Genomic DNA, 27754 nt, shown 5'->3' on the forward strand with positions numbered 1-27754 from the left:
AGCGAAAGCGTGGGAAACATTGCATTCGAAATGCTTGTGAATTTTCCAATTGCCCAGTGAGTGTCGACAAAACACGTAAATTCTCTGCTCCGACGTATGAGGCGTAACAACTAGTGCAATTTGTTGTTACATCGTGTGCCAGCAGTCTTCGAGAGTGTGTTACGAGCTTAGCGTGATAAGTTTGTAGACAGCATGTAGGCGACGTTTTATTAGTAACGGCCCCATACAGCGATTGCACAACAGTAAAGGACATGAGTCAATGTATAGTTGTGCATTGTGGGAGGTTTTGCAGCCTCGTCTGAGCCCGAATAGCTCAGTTGGTAGAGCATTAGGCTTTTAACCTAAGGGTCCAGGGTTCAAGTCCCCGTCGAGGCGGAAATTTTAACACTTTGGTAGCGATTCGTCTGGTAGCGGTGGAAACGCTACGGAAAATAATGCAGTTACGCCGTTTACTGACACCACAGTGCTTTAAACGGTAGCAGTTGCATGTGTCGGGAGAACACCGCGCTAACGGCAGTCGTGGCCGAGTGGTTAAGGCGTCTGACTCGAAATCAGATTCCCTCTGGGAGCGTAGGTTCGAATCCTACCGGCTGCGTGCGATTTTGCGTACAGAGGAGCAAACATTTTCGCACACATGTGACATGCGTGGGCGAATGCGGGTGCAAACCAGTGACGCCATTCTCAACAAGACGAAAATTTCCGTTTTAAGAATACTGAGTTTTCGCGACGACCGCTGCTTACTGTGGGCTATCGGTTCACCTCACACTGACACTGACGCTGGGACTGCAGAAAGCCGTCGCTGAGATCGTGAGTTCACAGATGTGGCTCGAAAGTGATGGACAGAGCGAACATTTCATTTTCTTTTTAAGAATCGCAATTTCCATCACTCGAGTGCGGCCAAAGCAGTGGTGCAGCGTTTCTTTTCTTAAGATCTCGCAGCTGCTTGGAGGTATGTCGATCGTTTTAAGACGACAGAAAACTAGCGTCAGCGGTGCGTCAGTGGGAAGTCGGTGAAGTCGCCATTGGAGCCATAAGCCAGTAATTACGACATACGAATCACTCGCGCACCGCGCAGCTGTACGATAATGCTCGTGCGTGGGCCCGCATAGCTGAGTCGGTAGAGCGCTAGGTTTTTCAACCAAAGGGTCCTGGGTTCAAGTCCCTGTCTGGGCGAAAATTAATACACTTTCGTAACGGCTAATGGAAACCCTACAGAAAAGAGTGAGGCCACGCCGTTTTCTGCCATCAGATTGCTTCTAAAGATGGCGGTTTCAGTTGTCGGGAGTCGCTTCCGCCACCGGCAGTCGTGGCCGAGTGGTTAAGGCGTCTGACTTGAAATCAGATTCCCTCTGGGAGCGTAGGTTCGAGTCCTGCCGACTGCGAAAATTTTCTCGCTCTCAAAAGGCGGACGTTCAGCTGCATCCTAGCAGTTGCGTCACTACTAAACACGTGGGTCACCAGCAATGTGCAGTGCTATTTGATCCAGGGCGCAGCGTTACAGTCGCGCCAGAAGCCGCAGCTCATCTCCGCGTCTCACAGCCGTCCACCTGGTGTTAGTACAAGTGTCGCCTCACTGGGCAGTGCAGATGTGTCCATTTTAGCTTGCAGACGATGACGTGTAGCAATTTATGAGCTAACGCAAGTCGTATGTTTTACCGTGTGTATCTGCTAGATACTGCCTCTCATACGGTGGAGAGACTCACTCCTTCTTGTGTCTCGTTCTCCGCACACGAGTTGCCCCTGGCATCGATATAGCACGGGTTTTCTAGCGTCAGCGAAGTCAATATTACACGAATCGAGTCGACATGTTTGCTTGTTACGATGACGGAAGAAGAAGAAATGTGTGTGGAACTTCACTGCATCGGCTGCTCGCCTTTCAGCGCCCCTGTGTCTTATCAGACGAAGGTGACTGTGAAATTGGCAACGAGGCAGAGGTTAACGAACACATGCAAATGGCAACGTTCAACGTCAGCCGAAATAGCTCAGTTGGGAGAGCGTTAGACTGAAGATCTAAAGGTCCCTGGTTCGATCCCGGGTTTCGGCAGGTATTCGTTTTGATGCGACGCCAATGGAATTACTCTGCGTTTGTGATAATGCAACTACCGCTGACAACAAAAATGACTCTCTCCTGTAGCTGTTCTGGTTGTCTAGTGCATGCCATAAGAGGAACTCACTAGACAACTAACTCCCCTAGAAGCAAAAGAATTAAAAATATCCTACCGACTGCATTCCTTTTTCTGTGTCAGGTGGTGAAGAACGTCTTCAACGGAACCGTGAAATGAGCGAAAGCGTGGGAAACATTGCATTCGAAATGCTTGTGAATTTTCCAATTGCCCAGTGAGTGTCGACAAAACACGTAAATTCTCTGCTCCGACGTATGAGGCGTAACAACTAGTGCAATTTGTTGTTACATCGTGTGCCAGCAGTCTTCGAGAGTGTGTTACGAGCTTAGCGTGATAAGTTTGTAGACAGCATGTAGGCGACGTTTTATTAGTAACGGCCCCATACAGCGATTGCACAACAGTAAAGGACATGAGTCAATGTATAGTTGTGCATTGTGGGAGGTTTTGCAGCCTCGTCTGAGCCCGAATAGCTCAGTTGGTAGAGCATTAGGCTTTTAACCTAAGGGTCCAGGGTTCAAGTCCCCGTCGAGGCGGAAATTTTAACACTTTGGTAGCGATTCGTCTGGTAGCGGTGGAAACGCTACGGAAAATAATGCAGTTACGCCGTTTACTGACACCACAGTGCTTTAAACGGTAGCAGTTGCATGTGTCGGGAGAACACCGCGCTAACGGCAGTCGTGGCCGAGTGGTTAAGGCGTCTGACTCGAAATCAGATTCCCTCTGGGAGCGTAGGTTCGAATCCTACCGGCTGCGTGCGATTTTGCGTACAGAGGAGCAAACATTTTCGCACACATGTGACATGCGTGGGCGAATGCGGGTGCAAACCAGTGACGCCATTCTCAACAAGACGAAAATTTCCGTTTTAAGAATACTGAGTTTTCGCGACGACCGCTGCTTACTGTGGCTATCGGTTCACCTCACACTGACACTGACGCTGGGACTGCAGAAAGCCGTCGCTGAGATCGTGAGTTCACAGATGTGCTCGAAAGTGATGGACAGAGCGAACATTTCATTTTCTTTTTAAGAATCGCAATTTCCATCACTCGAGTGCGGCCAAAGCAGTGGTGCAGCGTTTCTTTTCTTAAGATCTCGCAGCTGCTTGGAGGTATGTCGATCGTTTTAAGACGACAGAAAACTAGCGTCAGCGGTGCGTCAGTGGGAAGTCGGTGAAGTCGCCATTGGAGCCATAAGCCAGTAATTACGACATACGAATCACTCGCGCACCGCGCAGCTGTACGATAATGCTCGTGCGTGGGCCCGCATAGCTGAGTCGGTAGAGCGCTAGGTTTTCAACCAAAGGGTCCTGGGTTCAAGTCCCTGTCTGGGCGAAAATTAATACACTTTCGTAACGGCTAATGGAAACCCTACAGAAAAGAGTGAGGCCACGCCGTTTTCTGCCATCAGATTGCTTCTAAAGATGGCGGTTTCAGTTGTCGGGAGTCGCTTCCGCCACCGGCAGTCGTGGCCGAGTGGTTAAGGCGTCTGACTTGAAATCAGATTCCCTCTGGGAGCGTAGGTTCGAGTCCTGCCGACTGCGAAAATTTTCTCGCTCTCAAAAGGCGGACGTTCAGCTGCATCCTAGCAGTTGCGTCACTACTAAACACGTGGGTCACCAGCAATGTGCAGTGCTATTTGATCCAGGGCGCAGCGTTACAGTCGCGCCCAGAAGCCGCAGCTCATCTCCGCGTCTCACAGCCGTCCACCTGGTGTTAGTACAAGTGTCGCCTCACTGGGCAGTGCAGATGTGTCCATTTTAGCTTGCAGACGATGACGTGTAGCAATTTATGAGCTAACGCAAGTCGTATGTTTTACCGTGTGTATCTGCTAGATACTGCCTCTCATACGGTGGAGAGACTCACTCCTTCTTGTGTCTCGTTCTCCGCACACGAGTTGCCCCTGGCATCGATATAGCACGGGTTTTCTAGCGTCAGCGAAGTCAATATTACACGAATCGAGTCGACATGTTTGCTTGTTACGATGACGGAAGAAGAAGAAATGTGTGTGGAACTTCACTGCATCGGCTGCTCGCCTTTCAGCGCCCCTGTGTCTTATCAGACGAAGGTGACTGTGAAATTGGCAACGAGGCAGAGGTTAACGAACACATGCAAATGGCAACGTTCAACGTCAGCCGAAATAGCTCAGTTGGGAGAGCGTTAGACTGAAGATCTAAAGGTCCCTGGTTCGATCCCGGGTTTCGGCAGGTATTCGTTTTGATGCGACGCCAATGGAATTACTCTGCGTTTGTGATAATGCAACTACCGCTGACAACAAAAATGACTCTCTCCTGTAGCTGTTCTGGTTGTCTAGTGCATGCCATAAGAGGAACTCACTAGACAACTAACTCCCCTAGAAGCAAAAGAATTAAAAATATCCTACCGACTGCATTCCTTTTTCTGTGTCAGGTGGTGAAGAACGTCTTCAACGGAACCGTGAAATGAGCGAAAGCGTGGGAAACATTGCATTCGAAATGCTTGTGAATTTTCCAATTGCCCAGTGAGTGTCGACAAAACACGTAAATTCTCTGCTCCGACGTATGAGGCGTAACAACTAGTGCAATTTGTTGTTACATCGTGTGCCAGCAGTCTTCGAGAGTGTGTTACGAGCTTAGCGTGATAAGTTTGTAGACAGCATGTAGGCGACGTTTTATTAGTAACGGCCCCATACAGCGATTGCACAACAGTAAAGGACATGAGTCAATGTATAGTTGTGCATTGTGGGAGGTTTTGCAGCCTCGTCTGAGCCCGAATAGCTCAGTTGGTAGAGCATTAGGCTTTTAACCTAAGGGTCCAGGGTTCAAGTCCCCGTCGAGGCGGAAATTTTAACACTTTGGTAGCGATTCGTCTGGTAGCGGTGGAAACGCTACGGAAAATAATGCAGTTACGCCGTTTACTGACACCACAGTGCTTTAAACGGTAGCAGTTGCATGTGTCGGGAGAACACCGCGCTAACGGCAGTCGTGGCCGAGTGGTTAAGGCGTCTGACTCGAAATCAGATTCCCTCTGGGAGCGTAGGTTCGAATCCTACCGGCTGCGTGCGATTTTGCGTACAGAGGAGCAAACATTTTCGCACACATGTGACATGCGTGGGCGAATGCGGGTGCAAACCAGTGACGCCATTCTCAACAAGACGAAAATTTCCGTTTTAAGAATACTGAGTTTTCGCGACGACCGCTGCTTACTGTGGCTATCGGTTCACCTCACACTGACACTGACGCTGGGACTGCAGAAAGCCGTCGCTGAGATCGTGAGTTCACAGATGTGCTCGAAAGTGATGGACAGAGCGAACATTTCATTTTCTTTTTAAGAATCGCAATTTCCATCACTCGAGTGCGGCCAAAGCAGTGGTGCAGCGTTTCTTTTCTTAAGATCTCGCAGCTGCTTGGAGGTATGTCGATCGTTTTAAGACGACAGAAAACTAGCGTCAGCGGTGCGTCAGTGGGAAGTCGGTGAAGTCGCCATTGGAGCCATAAGCCAGTAATTACGACATACGAATCACTCGCGCACCGCGCAGCTGTACGATAATGCTCGTGCGTGGGCCCGCATAGCTGAGTCGGTAGAGCGCTAGGTTTTCAACCAAAGGGTCCTGGGTTCAAGTCCCTGTCTGGGCGAAAATTAATACACTTTCGTAACGGCTAATGGAAACCCTACAGAAAAGAGTGAGGCCACGCCGTTTTCTGCCATCAGATTGCTTCTAAAGATGGCGGTTTCAGTTGTCGGGAGTCGCTTCCGCCACCGGCAGTCGTGGCCGAGTGGTTAAGGCGTCTGACTTGAAATCAGATTCCCTCTGGGAGCGTAGGTTCGAGTCCTGCCGACTGCGAAAATTTTCTCGCTCTCAAAAGGCGGACGTTCAGCTGCATCCTAGCAGTTGCGTCACTACTAAACACGTGGGTCACCAGCAATGTGCAGTGCTATTTGATCCAGGGCGCAGCGTTACAGTCGCGCCCAGAAGCCGCAGCTCATCTCCGCGTCTCACAGCCGTCCACCTGGTGTTAGTACAAGTGTCGCCTCACTGGGCAGTGCAGATGTGTCCATTTTAGCTTGCAGACGATGACGTGTAGCAATTTATGAGCTAACGCAAGTCGTATGTTTTACCGTGTGTATCTGCTAGATACTGCCTCTCATACGGTGGAGAGACTCACTCCTTCTTGTGTCTCGTTCTCCGCACACGAGTTGCCCCTGGCATCGATATAGCACGGGTTTTCTAGCGTCAGCGAAGTCAATATTACACGAATCGAGTCGACATGTTTGCTTGTTACGATGACGGAAGAAGAAGAAATGTGTGTGGAACTTCACTGCATCGGCTGCTCGCCTTTCAGCGCCCCTGTGTCTTATCAGACGAAGGTGACTGTGAAATTGGCAACGAGGCAGAGGTTAACGAACACATGCAAATGGCAACGTTCAACGTCAGCCGAAATAGCTCAGTTGGGAGAGCGTTAGACTGAAGATCTAAAGGTCCCTGGTTCGATCCCGGGTTTCGGCAGGTATTCGTTTTGATGCGACGCCAATGGAATTACTCTGCGTTTGTGATAATGCAACTACCGCTGACAACAAAAATGACTCTCTCCTGTAGCTGTTCTGGTTGTCTAGTGCATGCCATAAGAGGAACTCACTAGACAACTAACTCCCCTAGAAGCAAAAGAATTAAAAATATCCTACCGACTGCATTCCTTTTTCTGTGTCAGGTGGTGAAGAACGTCTTCAACGGAACCGTGAAATGAGCGAAAGCGTGGGAAACATTGCATTCGAAATGCTTGTGAATTTTCCAATTGCCCAGTGAGTGTCGACAAAACACGTAAATTCTCTGCTCCGACGTATGAGGCGTAACAACTAGTGCAATTTGTTGTTACATCGTGTGCCAGCAGTCTTCGAGAGTGTGTTACGAGCTTAGCGTGATAAGTTTGTAGACAGCATGTAGGCGACGTTTTATTAGTAACGGCCCCATACAGCGATTGCACAACAGTAAAGGACATGAGTCAATGTATAGTTGTGCATTGTGGGAGGTTTTGCAGCCTCGTCTGAGCCCGAATAGCTCAGTTGGTAGAGCATTAGGCTTTTAACCTAAGGGTCCAGGGTTCAAGTCCCCGTCGAGGCGGAAATTTTAACACTTTGGTAGCGATTCGTCTGGTAGCGGTGGAAACGCTACGGAAAATAATGCAGTTACGCCGTTTACTGACACCACAGTGCTTTAAACGGTAGCAGTTGCATGTGTCGGGAGAACACCGCGCTAACGGCAGTCGTGGCCGAGTGGTTAAGGCGTCTGACTCGAAATCAGATTCCCTCTGGGAGCGTAGGTTCGAATCCTACCGGCTGCGTGCGATTTTGCGTACAGAGGAGCAAACATTTTCGCACACATGTGACATGCGTGGGCGAATGCGGGTGCAAACCAGTGACGCCATTCTCAACAAGACGAAAATTTCCGTTTTAAGAATACTGAGTTTTCGCGACGACCGCTGCTTACTGTGGCTATCGGTTCACCTCACACTGACACTGACGCTGGGACTGCAGAAAGCCGTCGCTGAGATCGTGAGTTCACAGATGTGCTCGAAAGTGATGGACAGAGCGAACATTTCATTTTCTTTTTAAGAATCGCAATTTCCATCACTCGAGTGCGGCCAAAGCAGTGGTGCAGCGTTTCTTTTCTTAAGATCTCGCAGCTGCTTGGAGGTATGTCGATCGTTTTAAGACGACAGAAAACTAGCGTCAGCGGTGCGTCAGTGGGAAGTCGGTGAAGTCGCCATTGGAGCCATAAGCCAGTAATTACGACATACGAATCACTCGCGCACCGCGCAGCTGTACGATAATGCTCGTGCGTGGGCCCGCATAGCTGAGTCGGTAGAGCGCTAGGTTTTCAACCAAAGGGTCCTGGGTTCAAGTCCCTGTCTGGGCGAAAATTAATACACTTTCGTAACGGCTAATGGAAACCCTACAGAAAAGAGTGAGGCCACGCCGTTTTCTGCCATCAGATTGCTTCTAAAGATGGCGGTTTCAGTTGTCGGGAGTCGCTTCCGCCACTGGCAGTCGTGGCCGAGTGGTTAAGGCGTCTGACTTGAAATCAGATTCCCTCTGGGAGCGTAGGTTCGAGTCCTGCCGACTGCGAAAATTTTCTCGCTCTCAAAAGGCGGACGTTCAGCTGCATCCTAGCAGTTGCGTCACTACTAAACACGTGGGTCACCAGCAATGTGCAGTGCTATTTGATCCAGGGCGCAGCGTTACAGTCGCGCCCAGAAGCCGCAGCTCATCTCCGCGTCTCACAGCCGTCCACCTGGTGTTAGTACAAGTGTCGCCTCACTGGGCAGTGCAGATGTGTCCATTTTAGCTTGCAGACGATGACGTGTAGCAATTTATGAGCTAACGCAAGTCGTATGTTTTACCGTGTGTATCTGCTAGATACTGCCTCTCATACGGTGGAGAGACTCACTCCTTCTTGTGTCTCGTTCTCCGCACACGAGTTGCCCCTGGCATCGATATAGCACGGGTTTTCTAGCGTCAGCGAAGTCAATATTACACGAATCGAGTCGACATGTTTGCTTGTTACGATGACGGAAGAAGAAGAAATGTGTGTGGAACTTCACTGCATCGGCTGCTCGCCTTTCAGCGCCCCTGTGTCTTATCAGACGAAGGTGACTGTGAAATTGGCAACGAGGCAGAGGTTAACGAACACATGCAAATGGCAACGTTCAACGTCAGCCGAAATAGCTCAGTTGGGAGAGCGTTAGACTGAAGATCTAAAGGTCCCTGGTTCGATCCCGGGTTTCGGCAGGTATTCGTTTTGATGCGACGCCAATGGAATTACTCTGCGTTTGTGATAATGCAACTACCGCTGACAACAAAAATGACTCTCTCCTGTAGCTGTTCTGGTTGTCTAGTGCATGCCATAAGAGGAACTCACTAGACAACTAACTCCCCTAGAAGCAAAAGAATTAAAAATATCCTACCGACTGCATTCCTTTTTCTGTGTCAGGTGGTGAAGAACGTCTTCAACGGAACCGTGAAATGAGCGAAAGCGTGGGAAACATTGCATTCGAAATGCTTGTGAATTTTCCAATTGCCCAGTGAGTGTCGACAAAACACGTAAATTCTCTGCTCCGACGTATGAGGCGTAACAACTAGTGCAATTTGTTGTTACATCGTGTGCCAGCAGTCTTCGAGAGTGTGTTACGAGCTTAGCGTGATAAGTTTGTAGACAGCATGTAGGCGACGTTTTATTAGTAACGGCCCCATACAGCGATTGCACAACAGTAAAGGACATGAGTCAATGTATAGTTGTGCATTGTGGGAGGTTTTGCAGCCTCGTCTGAGCCCGAATAGCTCAGTTGGTAGAGCATTAGGCTTTTAACCTAAGGGTCCAGGGTTCAAGTCCCCGTCGAGGCGGAAATTTTAACACTTTGGTAGCGATTCGTCTGGTAGCGGTGGAAACGCTACGGAAAATAATGCAGTTACGCCGTTTACTGACACCACAGTGCTTTAAACGGTAGCAGTTGCATGTGTCGGGAGAACACCGCGCTAACGGCAGTCGTGGCCGAGTGGTTAAGGCGTCTGACTCGAAATCAGATTCCCTCTGGGAGCGTAGGTTCGAATCCTACCGGCTGCGTGCGATTTTGCGTACAGAGGAGCAAACATTTTCGCACACATGTGACATGCGTGGGCGAATGCGGGTGCAAACCAGTGACGCCATTCTCAACAAGACGAAAATTTCCGTTTTAAGAATACTGAGTTTTCGCGACGACCGCTGCTTACTGTGGCTATCGGTTCACCTCACACTGACACTGACGCTGGGACTGCAGAAAGCCGTCGCTGAGATCGTGAGTTCACAGATGTGCTCGAAAGTGATGGACAGAGCGAACATTTCATTTTCTTTTTAAGAATCGCAATTTCCATCACTCGAGTGCGGCCAAAGCAGTGGTGCAGCGTTTCTTTTCTTAAGATCTCGCAGCTGCTTGGAGGTATGTCGATCGTTTTAAGACGACAGAAAACTAGCGTCAGCGGTGCGTCAGTGGGAAGTCGGTGAAGTCGCCATTGGAGCCATAAGCCAGTAATTACGACATACGAATCACTCGCGCACCGCGCAGCTGTACGATAATGCTCGTGCGTGGGCCCGCATAGCTGAGTCGGTAGAGCGCTAGGTTTTCAACCAAAGGGTCCTGGGTTCAAGTCCCTGTCTGGGCGAAAATTAATACACTTTCGTAACGGCTAATGGAAACCCTACAGAAAAGAGTGAGGCCACGCCGTTTTCTGCCATCAGATTGCTTCTAAAGATGGCGGTTTCAGTTGTCGGGAGTCGCTTCCGCCACTGGCAGTCGTGGCCGAGTGGTTAAGGCGTCTGACTTGAAATCAGATTCCCTCTGGGAGCGTAGGTTCGAGTCCTGCCGACTGCGAAAATTTTCTCGCTCTCAAAAGGCGGACGTTCAGCTGCATCCTAGCAGTTGCGTCACTACTAAACACGTGGGTCACCAGCAATGTGCAGTGCTATTTGATCCAGGGCGCAGCGTTACAGTCGCGCCCAGAAGCCGCAGCTCATCTCCGCGTCTCACAGCCGTCCACCTGGTGTTAGTACAAGTGTCGCCTCACTGGGCAGTGCAGATGTGTCCATTTTAGCTTGCAGACGATGACGTGTAGCAATTTATGAGCTAACGCAAGTCGTATGTTTTACCGTGTGTATCTGCTAGATACTGCCTCTCATACGGTGGAGAGACTCACTCCTTCTTGTGTCTCGTTCTCCGCACACGAGTTGCCCCTGGCATCGATATAGCACGGGTTTTCTAGCGTCAGCGAAGTCAATATTACACGAATCGAGTCGACATGTTTGCTTGTTACGATGACGGAAGAAGAAGAAATGTGTGTGGAACTTCACTGCATCGGCTGCTCGCCTTTCAGCGCCCCTGTGTCTTATCAGACGAAGGTGACTGTGAAATTGGCAACGAGGCAGAGGTTAACGAACACATGCAAATGGCAACGTTCAACGTCAGCCGAAATAGCTCAGTTGGGAGAGCGTTAGACTGAAGATCTAAAGGTCCCTGGTTCGATCCCGGGTTTCGGCAGGTATTCGTTTTGATGCGACGCCAATGGAATTACTCTGCGTTTGTGATAATGCAACTACCGCTGACAACAAAAATGACTCTCTCCTGTAGCTGTTCTGGTTGTCTAGTGCATGCCATAAGAGGAACTCACTAGACAACTAACTCCCCTAGAAGCAAAAGAATTAAAAATATCCTACCGACTGCATTCCTTTTTCTGTGTCAGGTGGTGAAGAACGTCTTCAACGGAACCGTGAAATGAGCGAAAGCGTGGGAAACATTGCATTCGAAATGCTTGTGAATTTTCCAATTGCCCAGTGAGTGTCGACAAAACACGTAAATTCTCTGCTCCGACGTATGAGGCGTAACAACTAGTGCAATTTGTTGTTACATCGTGTGCCAGCAGTCTTCGAGAGTGTGTTACGAGCTTAGCGTGATAAGTTTGTAGACAGCATGTAGGCGACGTTTTATTAGTAACGGCCCCATACAGCGATTGCACAACAGTAAAGGACATGAGTCAATGTATAGTTGTGCATTGTGGGAGGTTTTGCAGCCTCGTCTGAGCCCGAATAGCTCAGTTGGTAGAGCATTAGGCTTTTAACCTAAGGGTCCAGGGTTCAAGTCCCCGTCGAGGCGGAAATTTTAACACTTTGGTAGCGATTCGTCTGGTAGCGGTGGAAACGCTACGGAAAATAATGCAGTTACGCCGTTTACTGACACCACAGTGCTTTAAACGGTAGCAGTTGCATGTGTCGGGAGAACACCGCGCTAACGGCAGTCGTGGCCGAGTGGTTAAGGCGTCTGACTCGAAATCAGATTCCCTCTGGGAGCGTAGGTTCGAATCCTACCGGCTGCGTGCGATTTTGCGTACAGAGGAGCAAACATTTTCGCACACATGTGACATGCGTGGGCGAATGCGGGTGCAAACCAGTGACGCCATTCTCAACAAGACGAAAATTTCCGTTTTAAGAATACTGAGTTTTCGCGACGACCGCTGCTTACTGTGGCTATCGGTTCACCTCACACTGACACTGACGCTGGGACTGCAGAAAGCCGTCGCTGAGATCGTGAGTTCACAGATGTGCTCGAAAGTGATGGACAGAGCGAACATTTCATTTTCTTTTTAAGAATCGCAATTTCCATCACTCGAGTGCGGCCAAAGCAGTGGTGCAGCGTTTCTTTTCTTAAGATCTCGCAGCTGCTTGGAGGTATGTCGATCGTTTTAAGACGACAGAAAACTAGCGTCAGCGGTGCGTCAGTGGGAAGTCGGTGAAGTCGCCATTGGAGCCATAAGCCAGTAATTACGACATACGAATCACTCGCGCACCGCGCAGCTGTACGATAATGCTCGTGCGTGGGCCCGCATAGCTGAGTCGGTAGAGCGCTAGGTTTTCAACCAAAGGGTCCTGGGTTCAAGTCCCTGTCTGGGCGAAAATTAATACACTTTCGTAACGGCTAATGGAAACCCTACAGAAAAGAGTGAGGCCACGCCGTTTTCTGCCATCAGATTGCTTCTAAAGATGGCGGTTTCAGTTGTCGGGAGTCGCTTCCGCCACCGGCAGTCGTGGCCGAGTGGTTAAGGCGTCTGACTTGAAATCAGATTCCCTCTGGGAGCGTAGGTTCGAGTCCTGCCGACTGCGAAAATTTTCTCGCTCTCAAAAGGCGGACGTTCAGCTGCATCCTAGCAGTTGCGTCACTACTAAACACGTGGGTCACCAGCAATGTGCAGTGCTATTTGATCCAGGGCGCAGCGTTACAGTCGCGCCCAGAAGCCGCAGCTCATCTCCGCGTCTCACAGCCGTCCACCTGGTGTTAGTACAAGTGTCGCCTCACTGGGCAGTGCAGATGTGTCCATTTTAGCTTGCAGACGATGACGTGTAGCAATTTATGATCTAACGCAAGTCGTATGTTTTACCGTGTGTATCTGCTAGATACTGCCTCTCATACGGTGGAGAGACTCACTCCTTCTTGTGTCTCGTTCTCCGCACACGAGTTGCCCCTGGCATCGATATAGCACGGGTTTTCTAGCGTCAGCGAAGTCAATATTACACGAATCGAGTCGACATGTTTGCTTGTTACGATGACGGAAGAAGAAGAAATGTGTGTGGAACTTCACTGCATCGGCTGCTCGCCTTTCAGCGCCCCTGTGTCTTATCAGACGAAGGTGACTGTGAAATTGGCAACGAGGCAGAGGTTAACGAACACATGCAAATGGCAACGTTCAACGTCAGCCGAAATAGCTCAGTTGGGAGAGCGTTAGACTGAAGATCTAAAGGTCCCTGGTTCGATCCCGGGTTTCGGCAGGTATTCGTTTTGATGCGACGCCAATGGAATTACTCTGCGTTTGTGATAATGCAACTACCGCTGACAACAAAAATGACTCTCTCCTGTAGCTGTTCTGGTTGTCTAGTGCATGCCATAAGAGGAACTCACTAGACAACTAACTCCCCTAGAAGCAAAAGAATTAAAAATATCCTACCGACTGCATTCCTTTTTCTGTGTCAGGTGGTGAAGAACGTCTTCAACGGAACCGTGAAATGAGCGAAAGCGTGGGAAACATTGCATTCGAAATGCTTGTGAATTTTCCAATTGCCCAGTGAGTGTCGACAAAACACGTAAATTCTCTGCTCCGACGTATGAGGCGTAACAACTAGTGCAATTTGTTGTTACATCGTGTGCCAGCAGTCTTCGAGAGTGTGTTACGAGCTTAGCGTGATAAGTTTGTAGACAGCATGTAGGCGACGTTTTATTAGTAACGGCCCCATACAGCGATTGCACAACAGTAAAGGACATGAGTCAATGTATAGTTGTGCATTGTGGGAGGTTTTGCAGCCTCGTCTGAGCCCGAATAGCTCAGTTGGTAGAGCATTAGGCTTTTAACCTAAGGGTCCAGGGTTCAAGTCCCTGTCGAGGCGGAAATTTTAACACTTTGGTAGCGATTCGTCTGGTAGCGGTGGAAACGCTACGGAAAATAATGCAGTTACGCCGTTTACTGACACCACAGTGCTTTAAACGGTAGCAGTTGCATGTGTCGGGAGAACACCGCGCTAACGGCAGTCGTGGCCGAGTGGTTAAGGCGTCTGACTCGAAATCAGATTCCCTCTGGGAGCGTAGGTTCGAATCCTACCGGCTGCGTGCGATTTTGCGTACAGAGGAGCAAACATTTTCGCACACATGTGACATGCGTGGGCGAATGCGGGTGCAAACCAGTGACGCCATTCTCAACAAGACGAAAATTTCCGTTTTAAGAATACTGAGTTTTCGCGACGACCGCTGCTTACTGTGGCTATCGGTTCACCTCACACTGACACTGACGCTGGGACTGCAGAAAGCCGTCGCTGAGATCGTGAGTTCACAGATGTGCTCGAAAGTGATGGACAGAGCGAACATTTCATTTTCTTTTTAAGAATCGCAATTTCCATCACTCGAGTGCGGCCAAAGCAGTGGTGCAGCGTTTCTTTTCTTAAGATCTCGCAGCTGCTTGGAGGTATGTCGATCGTTTTAAGACGACAGAAAACTAGCGTCAGCGGTGCGTCAGTGGGAAGTCGGTGAAGTCGCCATTGGAGCCATAAGCCAGTAATTACGACATACGAATCACTCGCGCACCGCGCAGCTGTACGATAATGCTCGTGCGTGGGCCCGCATAGCTGAGTCGGTAGAGCGCTAGGTTTTCAACCAAAGGGTCCTGGGTTCAAGTCCCTGTCTGGGCGAAAATTAATACACTTTCGTAACGGCTAATGGAAACCCTACAGAAAAGAGTGAGGCCACGCCGTTTTCTGCCATCAGATTGCTTCTAAAGATGGCGGTTTCAGTTGTCGGGAGTCGCTTCCGCCACCGGCAGTCGTGGCCGAGTGGTTAAGGCGTCTGACTTGAAATCAGATTCCCTCTGGGAGCGTAGGTTCGAGTCCTGCCGACTGCGAAAATTTTCTCGCTCTCAAAAGGCGGACGTTCAGCTGCATCCTAGCAGTTGCGTCACTACTAAACACGTGGGTCACCAGCAATGTGCAGTGCTATTTGATCCAGGGCGCAGCGTTACAGTCGCGCCCAGAAGCCGCAGCTCATCTCCGCGTCTCACAGCCGTCCACCTGGTGTTAGTACAAGTGTCGCCTCACTGGGCAGTGCAGATGTGTCCATTTTAGCTTGCAGACGATGACGTGTAGCAATTTATGAGCTAACGCAAGTCGTATGTTTTACCGTGTGTATCTGCTAGATACTGCCTCTCATACGGTGGAGAGACTCACTCCTTCTTGTGTCTCGTTCTCCGCACACGAGTTGCCCCTGGCATCGATATAGCACGGGTTTTCTAGCGTCAGCGAAGTCAATATTACACGAATCGAGTCGACATGTTTGCTTGTTACGATGACGGAAGAAGAAGAAATGTGTGTGGAACTTCACTGCATCGGCTGCTCGCCTTTCAGCGCCCCTGTGTCTTATCAGACGAAGGTGACTGTGAAATTGGCAACGAGGCAGAGGTTAACGAACACATGCAAATGGCAACGTTCAACGTCAGCCGAAATAGCTCAGTTGGGAGAGCGTTAGACTGAAGATCTAAAGGTCCCTGGTTCGATCCCCGGTTTCGGCAGGTATTCGTTTTGATGCGACGCCAATGGAATTACTCTGCGTTTGTGATAATGCAACTACCGCTGACAACAAAAATGACTCTCTCCTGTAGCTGTTCTGGTTGTCTAGTGCATGCCATAAGAGGAACTCACTAGACAACTAACTCCCCTAGAAGCAAAAGAATTAAAAATATCCTACCGACTGCATTCCTTTTTCTGTGTCAGGTGGTGAAGAACGTCTTCAACGGAACCGTGAAATGAGCGAAAGCGTGGGAAACATTGCATTCGAAATGCTTGTGAATTTTCCAATTGCCCAGTGAGTGTCGACAAAACACGTAAATTCTCTGCTCCGACGTATGAGGCGTAACAACTAGTGCAATTTGTTGTTACATCGTGTGCCAGCAGTCTTCGAGAGTGTGTTACGAGCTTAGCGTGATAAGTTTGTAGACAGCATGTAGGCGACGTTTTATTAGTAACGGCCCCATACAGCGATTGCACAACAGTAAAGGACATGAGTCAATGTATAGTTGTGCATTGTGGGAGGTTTTGCAGCCTCGTCTGAGCCCGAATAGCTCAGTTGGTAGAGCATTAGGCTTTTAACCTAAGGGTCCAGGGTTCAAGTCCCCGTCGAGGCGGAAATTTTAACACTTTGGTAGCGATTCGTCTGGTAGCGGTGGAAACGCTACGGAAAATAATGCAGTTACGCCGTTTACTGACACCACAGTGCTTTAAACGGTAGCAGTTGCATGTGTCGGGAGAACACCGCGCTAACGGCAGTCGTGGCCGAGTGGTTAAGGCGTCTGACTCGAAATCAGATTCCCTCTGGGAGCGTAGGTTCGAATCCTACCGGCTGCGTGCGATTTTGCGTACAGAGGAGCAAACATTTTCGCACACATGTGACATGCGTGGGCGAATGCGGGTGCAAGCCAGTGACGCCATTCTCAACAAGACGAAAATTTCCGTTTTAAGAATACTGAGTTTTCGCGACGACCGCTGCTTACTGTGGCTATCGGTTCACCTCACACTGACACTGACGCTGGGACTGCAGAAAGCCGTCGCTGAGATCGTGAGTTCACAGATGTGCTCGAAAGTGATGGACAGAGCGAACATTTCATTTTCTTTTTAAGAATCGCAATTTCCATCACTCGAGTGCGGCCAAAGCAGTGGTGCAGCGTTTCTTTTCTTAAGATCTCGCAGCTGCTTGGAGGTATGTCGATCGTTTTAAGACGACAGAAAACTAGCGTCAGCGGTGCGTCAGTGGGAAGTCGGTGAAGTCGCCATTGGAGCCATAAGCCAGTAATTACGACATACGAATCACTCGCGCACCGCGCAGCTGTACGATAATGCTCGTGCGTGGGCCCGCATAGCTGAGTCGGTAGAGCGCTAGGTTTTCAACCAAAGGGTCCTGGGTTCAAGTCCCTGTCTGGGCGAAAATTAATACACTTTCGTAACGGCTAATGGAAACCCTACAGAAAAGAGTGAGGCCACGCCGTTTTCTGCCATCAGATTGCTTCTAAAGATGGCGGTTTCAGTTGTCGGGAGTCGCTTCCGCCACCGGCAGTCGTGGCCGAGTGGTTAAGGCGTCTGACTTGAAATCAGATTCCCTCTGGGAGCGTAGGTTCGAGTCCTGCCGACTGCGAAAATTTTCTCGCTCTCAAAAGGCGGACGTTCAGCTGCATCCTAGCAGTTGCGTCACTACTAAACACGTGGGTCACCAGCAATGTGCAGTGCTATTTGATCCAGGGCGCAGCGTTACAGTCGCGCCCAGAAGCCGCAGCTCATCTCCGCGTCTCACAGCCGTCCACCTGGTGTTAGTACAAGTGTCGCCTCACTGGGCAGTGCAGATGTGTCCATTTTAGCTTGCAGACGATGACGTGTAGCAATTTATGAGCTAACGCAAGTCGTATGTTTTACCGTGTGTATCTGCTAGATACTGCCTCTCATACGGTGGAGAGACTCACTCCTTCTTGTGTCTCGTTCTCCGCACACGAGTTGCCCCTGGCATCGATATAGCACGGGTTTTCTAGCGTCAGCGAAGTCAATATTACACGAATCGAGTCGACATGTTTGCTTGTTACGATGACGGAAGAAGAAGAAATGTGTGTGGAACTTCACTGCATCGGCTGCTCGCCTTTCAGCGCCCCTGTGTCTTATCAGACGAAGGTGACTGTGAAATTGGCAACGAGGCAGAGGTTAACGAACACATGCAAATGGCAACGTTCAACGTCAGCCGAAATAGCTCAGTTGGGAGAGCGTTAGACTGAAGATCTAAAGGTCCCTGGTTCGATCCCGGGTTTCGGCAGGTATTCGTTTTGATGCGACGCCAATGGAATTACTCTGCGTTTGTGATAATGCAACTACCGCTGACAACAAAAATGACTCTCTCCTGTAGCTGTTCTGGTTGTCTAGTGCATGCCATAAGAGGAACTCACTAGACAACTAACTCCCCTAGAAGCAAAAGAATTAAAAATATCCTACCGACTGCATTCCTTTTTCTGTGTCAGGTGGTGAAGAACGTCTTCAACGGAACCGTGAAATGAGCGAAAGCGTGGGAAACATTGCATTCGAAATGCTTGTGAATTTTCCAATTGCCCAGTGAGTGTCGACAAAACACGTAAATTCTCTGCTCCGACGTATGAGGCGTAACAACTAGTGCAATTTGTTGTTACATCGTGTGCCAGCAGTCTTCGAGAGTGTGTTACGAGCTTAGCGTGATAAGTTTGTAGACAGCATGTAGGCGACGTTTTATTAGTAACGGCCCCATACAGCGATTGCACAACAGTAAAGGACATGAGTCAATGTATAGTTGTGCATTGTGGGAGGTTTTGCAGCCTCGTCTGAGCCCGAATAGCTCAGTTGGTAGAGCATTAGGCTTTTAACCTAAGGGTCCAGGGTTCAAGTCCCCGTCGAGGCGGAAATTTTAACACTTTGGTAGCGATTCGTCTGGTAGCGGTGGAAACGCTACGGAAAATAATGCAGTTACGCCGTTTACTGACACCACAGTGCTTTAAACGGTAGCAGTTGCATGTGTCGGGAGAACACCGCGCTAACGGCAGTCGTGGCCGAGTGGTTAAGGCGTCTGACTCGAAATCAGATTCCCTCTGGGAGCGTAGGTTCGAATCCTACCGGCTGCGTGCGATTTTGCGTACAGAGGAGCAAACATTTTCGCACACATGTGACATGCGTGGGCGAATGCGGGTGCAAACCAGTGACGCCATTCTCAACAAGACGAAAATTTCCGTTTTAAGAATACTGAGTTTTCGCGACGACCGCTGCTTACTGTGGCTATCGGTTCACCTCACACTGACACTGACGCTGGGACTGCAGAAAGCCGTCGCTGAGATCGTGAGTTCACAGATGTGCTCGAAAGTGATGGACAGAGCGAACATTTCATTTTCTTTTTAAGAATCGCAATTTCCATCACTCGAGTGCGGCCAAAGCAGTGGTGCAGCGTTTCTTTTCTTAAGATCTCGCAGCTGCTTGGAGGTATGTCGATCGTTTTAAGACGACAGAAAACTAGCGTCAGCGGTGCGTCAGTGGGAAGTCGGTGAAGTCGCCATTGGAGCCATAAGCCAGTAATTACGACATACGAATCACTCGCGCACCGCGCAGCTGTACGATAATGCTCGTGCGTGGGCCCGCATAGCTGAGTCGGTAGAGCGCTAGGTTTTCAACCAAAGGGTCCTGGGTTCAAGTCCCTGTCTGGGCGAAAATTAATACACTTTCGTAACGGCTAATGGAAACCCTACAGAAAAGAGTGAGGCCACGCCGTTTTCTGCCATCAGATTGCTTCTAAAGATGGCGGTTTCAGTTGTCGGGAGTCGCTTCCGCCACCGGCAGTCGTGGCCGAGTGGTTAAGGCGTCTGACTTGAAATCAGATTCCCTCTGGGAGCGTAGGTTCGAGTCCTGCCGACTGCGAAAATTTTCTCGCTCTCAAAAGGCGGACGTTCAGCTGCATCCTAGCAGTTGCGTCACTACTAAACACGTGGGTCACCAGCAATGTGCAGTGCTATTTGATCCAGGGCGCAGCGTTACAGTCGCGCCCAGAAGCCGCAGCTCATCTCCGCGTCTCACAGCCGTCCACCTGGTGTTAGTACAAGTGTCGCCTCACTGGGCAGTGCAGATGTGTCCATTTTAGCTTGCAGACGATGACGTGTAGCAATTTATGAGCTAACGCAAGTCGTATGTTTTACCGTGTGTATCTGCTAGATACTGCCTCTCATACGGTGGAGAGACTCACTCCTTCTTGTGTCTCGTTCTCCGCACACGAGTTGCCCCTGGCATCGATATAGCACGGGTTTTCTAGCGTCAGCGAAGTCAATATTACACGAATCGAGTCGACATGTTTGCTTGTTACGATGACGGAAGAAGAAGAAATGTGTGTGGAACTTCACTGCATCGGCTGCTCGCCTTTCAGCGCCCCTGTGTCTTATCAGACGAAGGTGACTGTGAAATTGGCAACGAGGCAGAGGTTAACGAACACATGCAAATGGCAACGTTCAACGTCAGCCGAAATAGCTCAGTTGGGAGAGCGTTAGACTGAAGATCTAAAGGTCCCTGGTTCGATCCCCGGTTTCGGCAGGTATTCGTTTTGATGCGACGCCAATGGAATTACTCTGCGTTTGTGATAATGCAACTACCGCTGACAACAAAAATGACTCTCTCCTGTAGCTGTTCTGGTTGTCTAGTGCATGCCATAAGAGGAACTCACTAGACAACTAACTCCCCTAGAAGCAAAAGAATTAAAAATATCCTACCGACTGCATTCCTTTTTCTGTGTCAGGTGGTGAAGAACGTCTTCAACGGAACCGTGAAATGAGCGAAAGCGTGGGAAACATTGCATTCGAAATGCTTGTGAATTTTCCAATTGCCCAGTGAGTGTCGACAAAACACGTAAATTCTCTGCTCCGACGTATGAGGCGTAACAACTAGTGCAATTTGTTGTTACATCGTGTGCCAGCAGTCTTCGAGAGTGTGTTACGAGCTTAGCGTGATAAGTTTGTAGACAGCATGTAGGCGACGTTTTATTAGTAACGGCCCCATACAGCGATTGCACAACAGTAAAGGACATGAGTCAATGTATAGTTGTGCATTGTGGGAGGTTTTGCAGCCTCGTCTGAGCCCGAATAGCTCAGTTGGTAGAGCATTAGGCTTTTAACCTAAGGGTCCAGGGTTCAAGTCCCCGTCGAGGCGGAAATTTTAACACTTTGGTAGCGATTCGTCTGGTAGCGGTGGAAACGCTACGGAAAATAATGCAGTTACGCCGTTTACTGACACCACAGTGCTTTAAACGGTAGCAGTTGCATGTGTCGGGAGAACACCGCGCTAACGGCAGTCGTGGCCGAGTGGTTAAGGCGTCTGACTCGAAATCAGATTCCCTCTGGGAGCGTAGGTTCGAATCCTACCGGCTGCGTGCGATTTTGCGTACAGAGGAGCAAACATTTTCGCACACATGTGACATGCGTGGGCGAATGCGGGTGCAAACCAGTGACGCCATTCTCAACAAGACGAAAATTTCCGTTTTAAGAATACTGAGTTTTCGCGACGACCGCTGCTTACTGTGGCTATCGGTTCACCTCACACTGACACTGACGCTGGGACTGCAGAAAGCCGTCGCTGAGATCGTGAGTTCACAGATGTGCTCGAAAGTGATGGACAGAGCGAACATTTCATTTTCTTTTTAAGAATCGCAATTTCCATCACTCGAGTGCGGCCAAAGCAGTGGTGCAGCGTTTCTTTTCTTAAGATCTCGCAGCTGCTTGGAGGTATGTCGATCGTTTTAAGACGACAGAAAACTAGCGTCAGCGGTGCGTCAGTGGGAAGTCGGTGAAGTCGCCATTGGAGCCATAAGCCAGTAATTACGACATACGAATCACTCGCGCACCGCGCAGCTGTACGATAATGCTCGTGCGTGGGCCCGCATAGCTGAGTCGGTAGAGCGCTAGGTTTTCAACCAAAGGGTCCTGGGTTCAAGTCCCTGTCTGGGCGAAAATTAATACACTTTCGTAACGGCTAATGGAAACCCTACAGAAAAGAGTGAGGCCACGCCGTTTTCTGCCATCAGATTGCTTCTAAAGATGGCGGTTTCAGTTGTCGGGAGTCGCTTCCGCCACTGGCAGTCGTGGCCGAGTGGTTAAGGCGTCTGACTTGAAATCAGATTCCCTCTGGGAGCGTAGGTTCGAGTCCTGCCGACTGCGAAAATTTTCTCGCTCTCAAAAGGCGGACGTTCAGCTGCATCCTAGCAGTTGCGTCACTACTAAACACGTGGGTCACCAGCAATGTGCAGTGCTATTTGATCCAGGGCGCAGCGTTACAGTCGCGCCCAGAAGCCGCAGCTCATCTCCGCGTCTCACAGCCGTCCACCTGGTGTTAGTACAAGTGTCGCCTCACTGGGCAGTGCAGATGTGTCCATTTTAGCTTGCAGACGATGACGTGTAGCAATTTATGAGCTAACGCAAGTCGTATGTTTTACCGTGTGTATCTGCTAGATACTGCCTCTCATACGGTGGAGAGACTCACTCCTTCTTGTGTCTCGTTCTCCGCACACGAGTTGCCCCTGGCATCGATATAGCACGGGTTTTCTAGCGTCAGCGAAGTCAATATTACACGAATCGAGTCGACATGTTTGCTTGTTACGATGACGGAAGAAGAAGAAATGTGTGTGGAACTTCACTGCATCGGCTGCTCGCCTTTCAGCGCCCCTGTGTCTTATCAGACGAAGGTGACTGTGAAATTGGCAACGAGGCAGAGGTTAACGAACACATGCAAATGGCAACGTTCAACGTCAGCCGAAATAGCTCAGTTGGGAGAGCGTTAGACTGAAGATCTAAAGGTCCCTGGTTCGATCCCGGGTTTCGGCAGGTATTCGTTTTGATGCGACGCCAATGGAATTACTCTGCGTTTGTGATAATGCAACTACCGCTGACAACAAAAATGACTCTCTCCTGTAGCTGTTCTGGTTGTCTAGTGCATGCCATAAGAGGAACTCACTAGACAACTAACTCCCCTAGAAGCAAAAGAATTAAAAATATCCTACCGACTGCATTCCTTTTTCTGTGTCAGGTGGTGAAGAACGTCTTCAACGGAACCGTGAAATGAGCGAAAGCGTGGGAAACATTGCATTCGAAATGCTTGTGAATTTTCCAATTGCCCAGTGAGTGTCGACAAAACACGTAAATTCTCTGCTCCGACGTATGAGGCGTAACAACTAGTGCAATTTGTTGTTACATCGTGTGCCAGCAGTCTTCGAGAGTGTGTTACGAGCTTAGCGTGATAAGTTTGTAGACAGCATGTAGGCGACGTTTTATTAGTAACGGCCCCATACAGCGATTGCACAACAGTAAAGGACATGAGTCAATGTATAGTTGTGCATTGTGGGAGGTTTTGCAGCCTCGTCTGAGCCCGAATAGCTCAGTTGGTAGAGCATTAGGCTTTTAACCTAAGGGTCCAGGGTTCAAGTCCCCGTCGAGGCGGAAATTTTAACACTTTGGTAGCGATTCGTCTGGTAGCGGTGGAAACGCTACGGAAAATAATGCAGTTACGCCGTTTACTGACACCACAGTGCTTTAAACGGTAGCAGTTGCATGTGTCGGGAGAACACCGCGCTAACGGCAGTCGTGGCCGAGTGGTTAAGGCGTCTGACTCGAAATCAGATTCCCTCTGGGAGCGTAGGTTCGAATCCTACCGGCTGCGTGCGATTTTGCGTACAGAGGAGCAAACATTTTCGCACACATGTGACATGCGTGGGCGAATGCGGGTGCAAACCAGTGACGCCATTCTCAACAAGACGAAAATTTCCGTTTTAAGAATACTGAGTTTTCGCGACGACCGCTGCTTACTGTGGCTATCGGTTCACCTCACACTGACACTGACGCTGGGACTGCAGAAAGCCGTCGCTGAGATCGTGAGTTCACAGATGTGCTCGAAAGTGATGGACAGAGCGAACATTTCATTTTCTTTTTAAGAATCGCAATTTCCATCACTCGAGTGCGGCCAAAGCAGTGGTGCAGCGTTTCTTTTCTTAAGATCTCGCAGCTGCTTGGAGGTATGTCGATCGTTTTAAGACGACAGAAAACTAGCGTCAGCGGTGCGTCAGTGGGAAGTCGGTGAAGTCGCCATTGGAGCCATAAGCCAGTAATTACGACATACGAATCACTCGCGCACCGCGCAGCTGTACGATAATGCTCGTGCGTGGGCCCGCATAGCTGAGTCGGTAGAGCGCTAGGTTTTCAACCAAAGGGTCCTGGGTTCAAGTCCCTGTCTGGGCGAAAATTAATACACTTTCGTAACGGCTAATGGAAACCCTACAGAAAAGAGTGAGGCCACGCCGTTTTCTGCCATCAGATTGCTTCTAAAGATGGCGGTTTCAGTTGTCGGGAGTCGCTTCCGCCACCGGCAGTCGTGGCCGAGTGGTTAAGGCGTCTGACTTGAAATCAGATTCCCTCTGGGAGCGTAGGTTCGAGTCCTGCCGACTGCGAAAATTTTCTCGCTCTCAAAAGGCGGACGTTCAGCTGCATCCTAGCAGTTGCGTCACTACTAAACACGTGGGTCACCAGCAATGTGCAGTGCTATTTGATCCAGGGCGCAGCGTTACAGTCGCGCCCAGAAGCCGCAGCTCATCTCCGCGTCTCACAGCCGTCCACCTGGTGTTAGTACAAGTGTCGCCTCACTGGGCAGTGCAGATGTGTCCATTTTAGCTTGCAGACGATGACGTGTAGCAATTTATGAGCTAACGCAAGTCGTATGTTTTACCGTGTGTATCTGCTAGATACTGCCTCTCATACGGTGGAGAGACTCACTCCTTCTTGTGTCTCGTTCTCCGCACACGAGTTGCCCCTGGCATCGATATAGCACGGGTTTTCTAGCGTCAGCGAAGTCAATATTACACGAATCGAGTCGACATGTTTGCTTGTTACGATGACGGAAGAAGAAGAAATGTGTGTGGAACTTCACTGCATCGGCTGCTCGCCTTTCAGCGCCCCTGTGTCTTATCAGACGAAGGTGACTGTGAAATTGGCAACGAGGCAGAGGTTAACGAACACATGCAAATGGCAACGTTCAACGTCAGCCGAAATAGCTCAGTTGGGAGAGCGTTAGACTGAAGATCTAAAGGTCCCTGGTTCGATCCCGGGTTTCGGCAGGTATTCGTTTTGATGCGACGCCAATGGAATTACTCTGCGTTTGTGATAATGCAACTACCGCTGACAACAAAAATGACTCTCTCCTGTAGCTGTTCTGGTTGTCTAGTGCATGCCATAAGAGGAACTCACTAGACAACTAACTCCCCTAGAAGCAAAAGAATTAAAAATATCCTACCGACTGCATTCCTTTTTCTGTGTCAGGTGGTGAAGAACGTCTTCAACGGAACCGTGAAATGAGCGAAAGCGTGGGAAACATTGCATTCGAAATGCTTGTGAATTTTCCAATTGCCCAGTGAGTGTCGACAAAACACGTAAATTCTCTGCTCCGACGTATGAGGCGTAACAACTAGTGCAATTTGTTGTTACATCGTGTGCCAGCAGTCTTCGAGAGTGTGTTACGAGCTTAGCGTGATAAGTTTGTAGACAGCATGTAGGCGACGTTTTATTAGTAACGGCCCCATACAGCGATTGCACAACAGTAAAGGACATGAGTCAATGTATAGTTGTGCATTGTGGGAGGTTTTGCAGCCTCGTCTGAGCCCGAATAGCTCAGTTGGTAGAGCATTAGGCTTTTAACCTAAGGGTCCAGGGTTCAAGTCCCCGTCGAGGCGGAAATTTTAACACTTTGGTAGCGATTCGTCTGGTAGCGGTGGAAACGCTACGGAAAATAATGCAGTTACGCCGTTTACTGACACCACAGTGCTTTAAACGGTAGCAGTTGCATGTGTCGGGAGAACACCGCGCTAACGGCAGTCGTGGCCGAGTGGTTAAGGCGTCTGACTCGAAATCAGATTCCCTCTGGGAGCGTAGGTTCGAATCCTACCGGCTGCGTGCGATTTTGCGTACAGAGGAGCAAACATTTTCGCACACATGTGACATGCGTGGGCGAATGCGGGTGCAAACCAGTGACGCCATTCTCAACAAGACGAAAATTTCCGTTTTAAGAATACTGAGTTTTCGCGACGACCGCTGCTTACTGTGGCTATCGGTTCACCTCACACTGACACTGACGCTGGGACTGCAGAAAGCCGTCGCTGAGATCGTGAGTTCACAGATGTGCTCGAAAGTGATGGACAGAGCGAACATTTCATTTTCTTTTTAAGAATCGCAATTTCCATCACTCGAGTGCGGCCAAAGCAGTGGTGCAGCGTTTCTTTTCTTAAGATCTCGCAGCTGCTTGGAGGTATGTCGATCGTTTTAAGACGACAGAAAACTAGCGTCAGCGGTGCGTCAGTGGGAAGTCGGTGAAGTCGCCATTGGAGCCATAAGCCAGTAATTACGACATACGAATCACTCGCGCACCGCGCAGCTGTACGATAATGCTCGTGCGTGGGCCCGCATAGCTGAGTCGGTAGAGCGCTAGGTTTTCAACCAAAGGGTCCTGGGTTCAAGTCCCTGTCTGGGCGAAAATTAATACACTTTCGTAACGGCTAATGGAAACCCTACAGAAAAGAGTGAGGCCACGCCGTTTTCTGCCATCAGATTGCTTCTAAAGATGGCGGTTTCAGTTGTCGGGAGTCGCTTCCGCCACCGGCAGTCGTGGCCGAGTGGTTAAGGCGTCTGACTTGAAATCAGATTCCCTCTGGGAGCGTAGGTTCGAGTCCTGCCGACTGCGAAAATTTTCTCGCTCTCAAAAGGCGGACGTTCAGCTGCATCCTAGCAGTTGCGTCACTACTAAACACGTGGGTCACCAGCAATGTGCAGTGCTATTTGATCCAGGGCGCAGCGTTACAGTCGCGCCCAGAAGCCGCAGCTCATCTCCGCGTCTCACAGCCGTCCACCTGGTGTTAGTACAAGTGTCGCCTCACTGGGCAGTGCAGATGTGTCCATTTTAGCTTGCAGACGATGACGTGTAGCAATTTATGAGCTAACGCAAGTCGTATGTTTTACCGTGTGTATCTGCTAGATACTGCCTCTCATACGGTGGAGAGACTCACTCCTTCTTGTGTCTCGTTCTCCGCACACGAGTTGCCCCTGGCATCGATATAGCACGGGTTTTCTAGCGTCAGCGAAGTCAATATTACACGAATCGAGTCGACATGTTTGCTTGTTACGATGACGGAAGAAGAAGAAATGTGTGTGGAACTTCACTGCATCGGCTGCTCGCCTTTCAGCGCCCCTGTGTCTTATCAGACGAAGGTGACTGTGAAATTGGCAACGAGGCAGAGGTTAACGAACACATGCAAATGGCAACGTTCAACGTCAGCCGAAATAGCTCAGTTGGGAGAGCGTTAGACTGAAGATCTAAAGGTCCCTGGTTCGATCCCGGGTTTCGGCAGGTATTCGTTTTGATGCGACGCCAATGGAATTACTCTGCGTTTGTGATAATGCAACTACCGCTGACAACAAAAATGACTCTCTCCTGTAGCTGTTCTGGTTGTCTAGTGCATGCCATAAGAGGAACTCACTAGACAACTAACTCCCCTAGAAGCAAAAGAATTAAAAATATCCTACCGACTGCATTCCTTTTTCTGTGTCAGGTGGTGAAGAACGTCTTCAACGGAACCGTGAAATGAGCGAAAGCGTGGGAAACATTGCATTCGAAATGCTTGTGAATTTTCCAATTGCCCAGTGAGTGTCGACAAAACACGTAAATTCTCTGCTCCGACGTATGAGGCGTAACAACTAGTGCAATTTGTTGTTACATCGTGTGCCAGCAGTCTTCGAGAGTGTGTTACGAGCTTAGCGTGATAAGTTTGTAGACAGCATGTAGGCGACGTTTTATTAGTAACGGCCCCATACAGCGATTGCACAACAGTAAAGGACATGAGTCAATGTATAGTTGTGCATTGTGGGAGGTTTTGCAGCCTCGTCTGAGCCCGAATAGCTCAGTTGGTAGAGCATTAGGCTTTTAACCTAAGGGTCCAGGGTTCAAGTCCCCGTCGAGGCGGAAATTTTAACACTTTGGTAGCGATTCGT

At 49.6% G+C, this 27754-nt stretch overlaps 49 non-coding genes across 49 annotated transcripts; all 49 read left to right on the top strand.

Moving 5' to 3' along the window:
• The first annotated feature begins 302 nt into the window (after positions 1 to 302).
• Positions 303 to 375, top strand: Trnak-uuu. Its single transcript has one exon. It is a non-coding gene; the product is annotated as a tRNA-Lys (tRNA).
• Positions 376 to 513: 138 nt separating this feature from the next.
• Trnas-cga lies at positions 514 to 595 on the top strand. Its single transcript has one exon. It is a non-coding gene; the product is annotated as a tRNA-Ser (tRNA).
• A 705-nt stretch (positions 596 to 1300) lies between these two features.
• Trnas-uga lies at positions 1301 to 1382 on the top strand. Its single transcript has one exon. It is a non-coding gene; the product is annotated as a tRNA-Ser (tRNA).
• A 589-nt stretch (positions 1383 to 1971) lies between these two features.
• On the top strand, positions 1972 to 2044 carry Trnaf-gaa. Its single transcript has one exon. It is a non-coding gene; the product is annotated as a tRNA-Phe (tRNA).
• A 539-nt stretch (positions 2045 to 2583) lies between these two features.
• On the top strand, positions 2584 to 2656 carry Trnak-uuu. Its single transcript has one exon. It is a non-coding gene; the product is annotated as a tRNA-Lys (tRNA).
• A 138-nt stretch (positions 2657 to 2794) lies between these two features.
• Positions 2795 to 2876, top strand: Trnas-cga. Its single transcript has one exon. It is a non-coding gene; the product is annotated as a tRNA-Ser (tRNA).
• Positions 2877 to 3578: 702 nt separating this feature from the next.
• On the top strand, positions 3579 to 3660 carry Trnas-uga. The gene has a single exon. It is a non-coding gene; the product is annotated as a tRNA-Ser (tRNA).
• A 590-nt stretch (positions 3661 to 4250) lies between these two features.
• On the top strand, positions 4251 to 4323 carry Trnaf-gaa. The gene has a single exon. It is a non-coding gene; the product is annotated as a tRNA-Phe (tRNA).
• Positions 4324 to 4862: 539 nt separating this feature from the next.
• Trnak-uuu lies at positions 4863 to 4935 on the top strand. Its single transcript has one exon. It is a non-coding gene; the product is annotated as a tRNA-Lys (tRNA).
• A 138-nt stretch (positions 4936 to 5073) lies between these two features.
• Positions 5074 to 5155, top strand: Trnas-cga. Its single transcript has one exon. It is a non-coding gene; the product is annotated as a tRNA-Ser (tRNA).
• Positions 5156 to 5857: 702 nt separating this feature from the next.
• On the top strand, positions 5858 to 5939 carry Trnas-uga. Its single transcript has one exon. It is a non-coding gene; the product is annotated as a tRNA-Ser (tRNA).
• A 590-nt stretch (positions 5940 to 6529) lies between these two features.
• Trnaf-gaa lies at positions 6530 to 6602 on the top strand. The gene has a single exon. It is a non-coding gene; the product is annotated as a tRNA-Phe (tRNA).
• A 539-nt stretch (positions 6603 to 7141) lies between these two features.
• Positions 7142 to 7214, top strand: Trnak-uuu. Its single transcript has one exon. It is a non-coding gene; the product is annotated as a tRNA-Lys (tRNA).
• Positions 7215 to 7352: 138 nt separating this feature from the next.
• On the top strand, positions 7353 to 7434 carry Trnas-cga. The gene has a single exon. It is a non-coding gene; the product is annotated as a tRNA-Ser (tRNA).
• A 702-nt stretch (positions 7435 to 8136) lies between these two features.
• On the top strand, positions 8137 to 8218 carry Trnas-uga. Its single transcript has one exon. It is a non-coding gene; the product is annotated as a tRNA-Ser (tRNA).
• Positions 8219 to 8808: 590 nt separating this feature from the next.
• Trnaf-gaa lies at positions 8809 to 8881 on the top strand. The gene has a single exon. It is a non-coding gene; the product is annotated as a tRNA-Phe (tRNA).
• Positions 8882 to 9420: 539 nt separating this feature from the next.
• Positions 9421 to 9493, top strand: Trnak-uuu. Its single transcript has one exon. It is a non-coding gene; the product is annotated as a tRNA-Lys (tRNA).
• Positions 9494 to 9631: 138 nt separating this feature from the next.
• On the top strand, positions 9632 to 9713 carry Trnas-cga. Its single transcript has one exon. It is a non-coding gene; the product is annotated as a tRNA-Ser (tRNA).
• Positions 9714 to 10415: 702 nt separating this feature from the next.
• On the top strand, positions 10416 to 10497 carry Trnas-uga. Its single transcript has one exon. It is a non-coding gene; the product is annotated as a tRNA-Ser (tRNA).
• Positions 10498 to 11087: 590 nt separating this feature from the next.
• On the top strand, positions 11088 to 11160 carry Trnaf-gaa. Its single transcript has one exon. It is a non-coding gene; the product is annotated as a tRNA-Phe (tRNA).
• Positions 11161 to 11699: 539 nt separating this feature from the next.
• Trnak-uuu lies at positions 11700 to 11772 on the top strand. The gene has a single exon. It is a non-coding gene; the product is annotated as a tRNA-Lys (tRNA).
• A 138-nt stretch (positions 11773 to 11910) lies between these two features.
• Positions 11911 to 11992, top strand: Trnas-cga. The gene has a single exon. It is a non-coding gene; the product is annotated as a tRNA-Ser (tRNA).
• Positions 11993 to 12694: 702 nt separating this feature from the next.
• Positions 12695 to 12776, top strand: Trnas-uga. Its single transcript has one exon. It is a non-coding gene; the product is annotated as a tRNA-Ser (tRNA).
• A 590-nt stretch (positions 12777 to 13366) lies between these two features.
• On the top strand, positions 13367 to 13439 carry Trnaf-gaa. The gene has a single exon. It is a non-coding gene; the product is annotated as a tRNA-Phe (tRNA).
• A 539-nt stretch (positions 13440 to 13978) lies between these two features.
• On the top strand, positions 13979 to 14051 carry Trnak-uuu. Its single transcript has one exon. It is a non-coding gene; the product is annotated as a tRNA-Lys (tRNA).
• Positions 14052 to 14189: 138 nt separating this feature from the next.
• Trnas-cga lies at positions 14190 to 14271 on the top strand. The gene has a single exon. It is a non-coding gene; the product is annotated as a tRNA-Ser (tRNA).
• A 702-nt stretch (positions 14272 to 14973) lies between these two features.
• On the top strand, positions 14974 to 15055 carry Trnas-uga. Its single transcript has one exon. It is a non-coding gene; the product is annotated as a tRNA-Ser (tRNA).
• A 590-nt stretch (positions 15056 to 15645) lies between these two features.
• Positions 15646 to 15718, top strand: Trnaf-gaa. Its single transcript has one exon. It is a non-coding gene; the product is annotated as a tRNA-Phe (tRNA).
• Positions 15719 to 16257: 539 nt separating this feature from the next.
• Trnak-uuu lies at positions 16258 to 16330 on the top strand. Its single transcript has one exon. It is a non-coding gene; the product is annotated as a tRNA-Lys (tRNA).
• Positions 16331 to 16468: 138 nt separating this feature from the next.
• Trnas-cga lies at positions 16469 to 16550 on the top strand. Its single transcript has one exon. It is a non-coding gene; the product is annotated as a tRNA-Ser (tRNA).
• Positions 16551 to 17252: 702 nt separating this feature from the next.
• On the top strand, positions 17253 to 17334 carry Trnas-uga. The gene has a single exon. It is a non-coding gene; the product is annotated as a tRNA-Ser (tRNA).
• Positions 17335 to 17924: 590 nt separating this feature from the next.
• Positions 17925 to 17997, top strand: Trnaf-gaa. Its single transcript has one exon. It is a non-coding gene; the product is annotated as a tRNA-Phe (tRNA).
• A 539-nt stretch (positions 17998 to 18536) lies between these two features.
• On the top strand, positions 18537 to 18609 carry Trnak-uuu. Its single transcript has one exon. It is a non-coding gene; the product is annotated as a tRNA-Lys (tRNA).
• A 138-nt stretch (positions 18610 to 18747) lies between these two features.
• Trnas-cga lies at positions 18748 to 18829 on the top strand. Its single transcript has one exon. It is a non-coding gene; the product is annotated as a tRNA-Ser (tRNA).
• Positions 18830 to 19531: 702 nt separating this feature from the next.
• On the top strand, positions 19532 to 19613 carry Trnas-uga. Its single transcript has one exon. It is a non-coding gene; the product is annotated as a tRNA-Ser (tRNA).
• A 590-nt stretch (positions 19614 to 20203) lies between these two features.
• On the top strand, positions 20204 to 20276 carry Trnaf-gaa. Its single transcript has one exon. It is a non-coding gene; the product is annotated as a tRNA-Phe (tRNA).
• Positions 20277 to 20815: 539 nt separating this feature from the next.
• Trnak-uuu lies at positions 20816 to 20888 on the top strand. The gene has a single exon. It is a non-coding gene; the product is annotated as a tRNA-Lys (tRNA).
• Positions 20889 to 21026: 138 nt separating this feature from the next.
• On the top strand, positions 21027 to 21108 carry Trnas-cga. Its single transcript has one exon. It is a non-coding gene; the product is annotated as a tRNA-Ser (tRNA).
• A 702-nt stretch (positions 21109 to 21810) lies between these two features.
• On the top strand, positions 21811 to 21892 carry Trnas-uga. Its single transcript has one exon. It is a non-coding gene; the product is annotated as a tRNA-Ser (tRNA).
• Positions 21893 to 22482: 590 nt separating this feature from the next.
• Trnaf-gaa lies at positions 22483 to 22555 on the top strand. The gene has a single exon. It is a non-coding gene; the product is annotated as a tRNA-Phe (tRNA).
• A 539-nt stretch (positions 22556 to 23094) lies between these two features.
• On the top strand, positions 23095 to 23167 carry Trnak-uuu. The gene has a single exon. It is a non-coding gene; the product is annotated as a tRNA-Lys (tRNA).
• A 138-nt stretch (positions 23168 to 23305) lies between these two features.
• On the top strand, positions 23306 to 23387 carry Trnas-cga. The gene has a single exon. It is a non-coding gene; the product is annotated as a tRNA-Ser (tRNA).
• A 702-nt stretch (positions 23388 to 24089) lies between these two features.
• Trnas-uga lies at positions 24090 to 24171 on the top strand. Its single transcript has one exon. It is a non-coding gene; the product is annotated as a tRNA-Ser (tRNA).
• A 590-nt stretch (positions 24172 to 24761) lies between these two features.
• Trnaf-gaa lies at positions 24762 to 24834 on the top strand. The gene has a single exon. It is a non-coding gene; the product is annotated as a tRNA-Phe (tRNA).
• Positions 24835 to 25373: 539 nt separating this feature from the next.
• Trnak-uuu lies at positions 25374 to 25446 on the top strand. Its single transcript has one exon. It is a non-coding gene; the product is annotated as a tRNA-Lys (tRNA).
• A 138-nt stretch (positions 25447 to 25584) lies between these two features.
• On the top strand, positions 25585 to 25666 carry Trnas-cga. Its single transcript has one exon. It is a non-coding gene; the product is annotated as a tRNA-Ser (tRNA).
• Positions 25667 to 26368: 702 nt separating this feature from the next.
• Positions 26369 to 26450, top strand: Trnas-uga. The gene has a single exon. It is a non-coding gene; the product is annotated as a tRNA-Ser (tRNA).
• A 590-nt stretch (positions 26451 to 27040) lies between these two features.
• Positions 27041 to 27113, top strand: Trnaf-gaa. Its single transcript has one exon. It is a non-coding gene; the product is annotated as a tRNA-Phe (tRNA).
• Positions 27114 to 27652: 539 nt separating this feature from the next.
• On the top strand, positions 27653 to 27725 carry Trnak-uuu. Its single transcript has one exon. It is a non-coding gene; the product is annotated as a tRNA-Lys (tRNA).
• The last annotated feature ends 29 nt before the right edge of the window (positions 27726 to 27754 follow it).

The sequence above is a fragment of the Schistocerca americana genome, unplaced genomic scaffold (genome assembly GCF_021461395.2).
Source record: "Schistocerca americana isolate TAMUIC-IGC-003095 unplaced genomic scaffold, iqSchAmer2.1 HiC_scaffold_267, whole genome shotgun sequence".
Taxonomy (NCBI): Eukaryota; Metazoa; Arthropoda; class Insecta; order Orthoptera; family Acrididae; genus Schistocerca; species Schistocerca americana.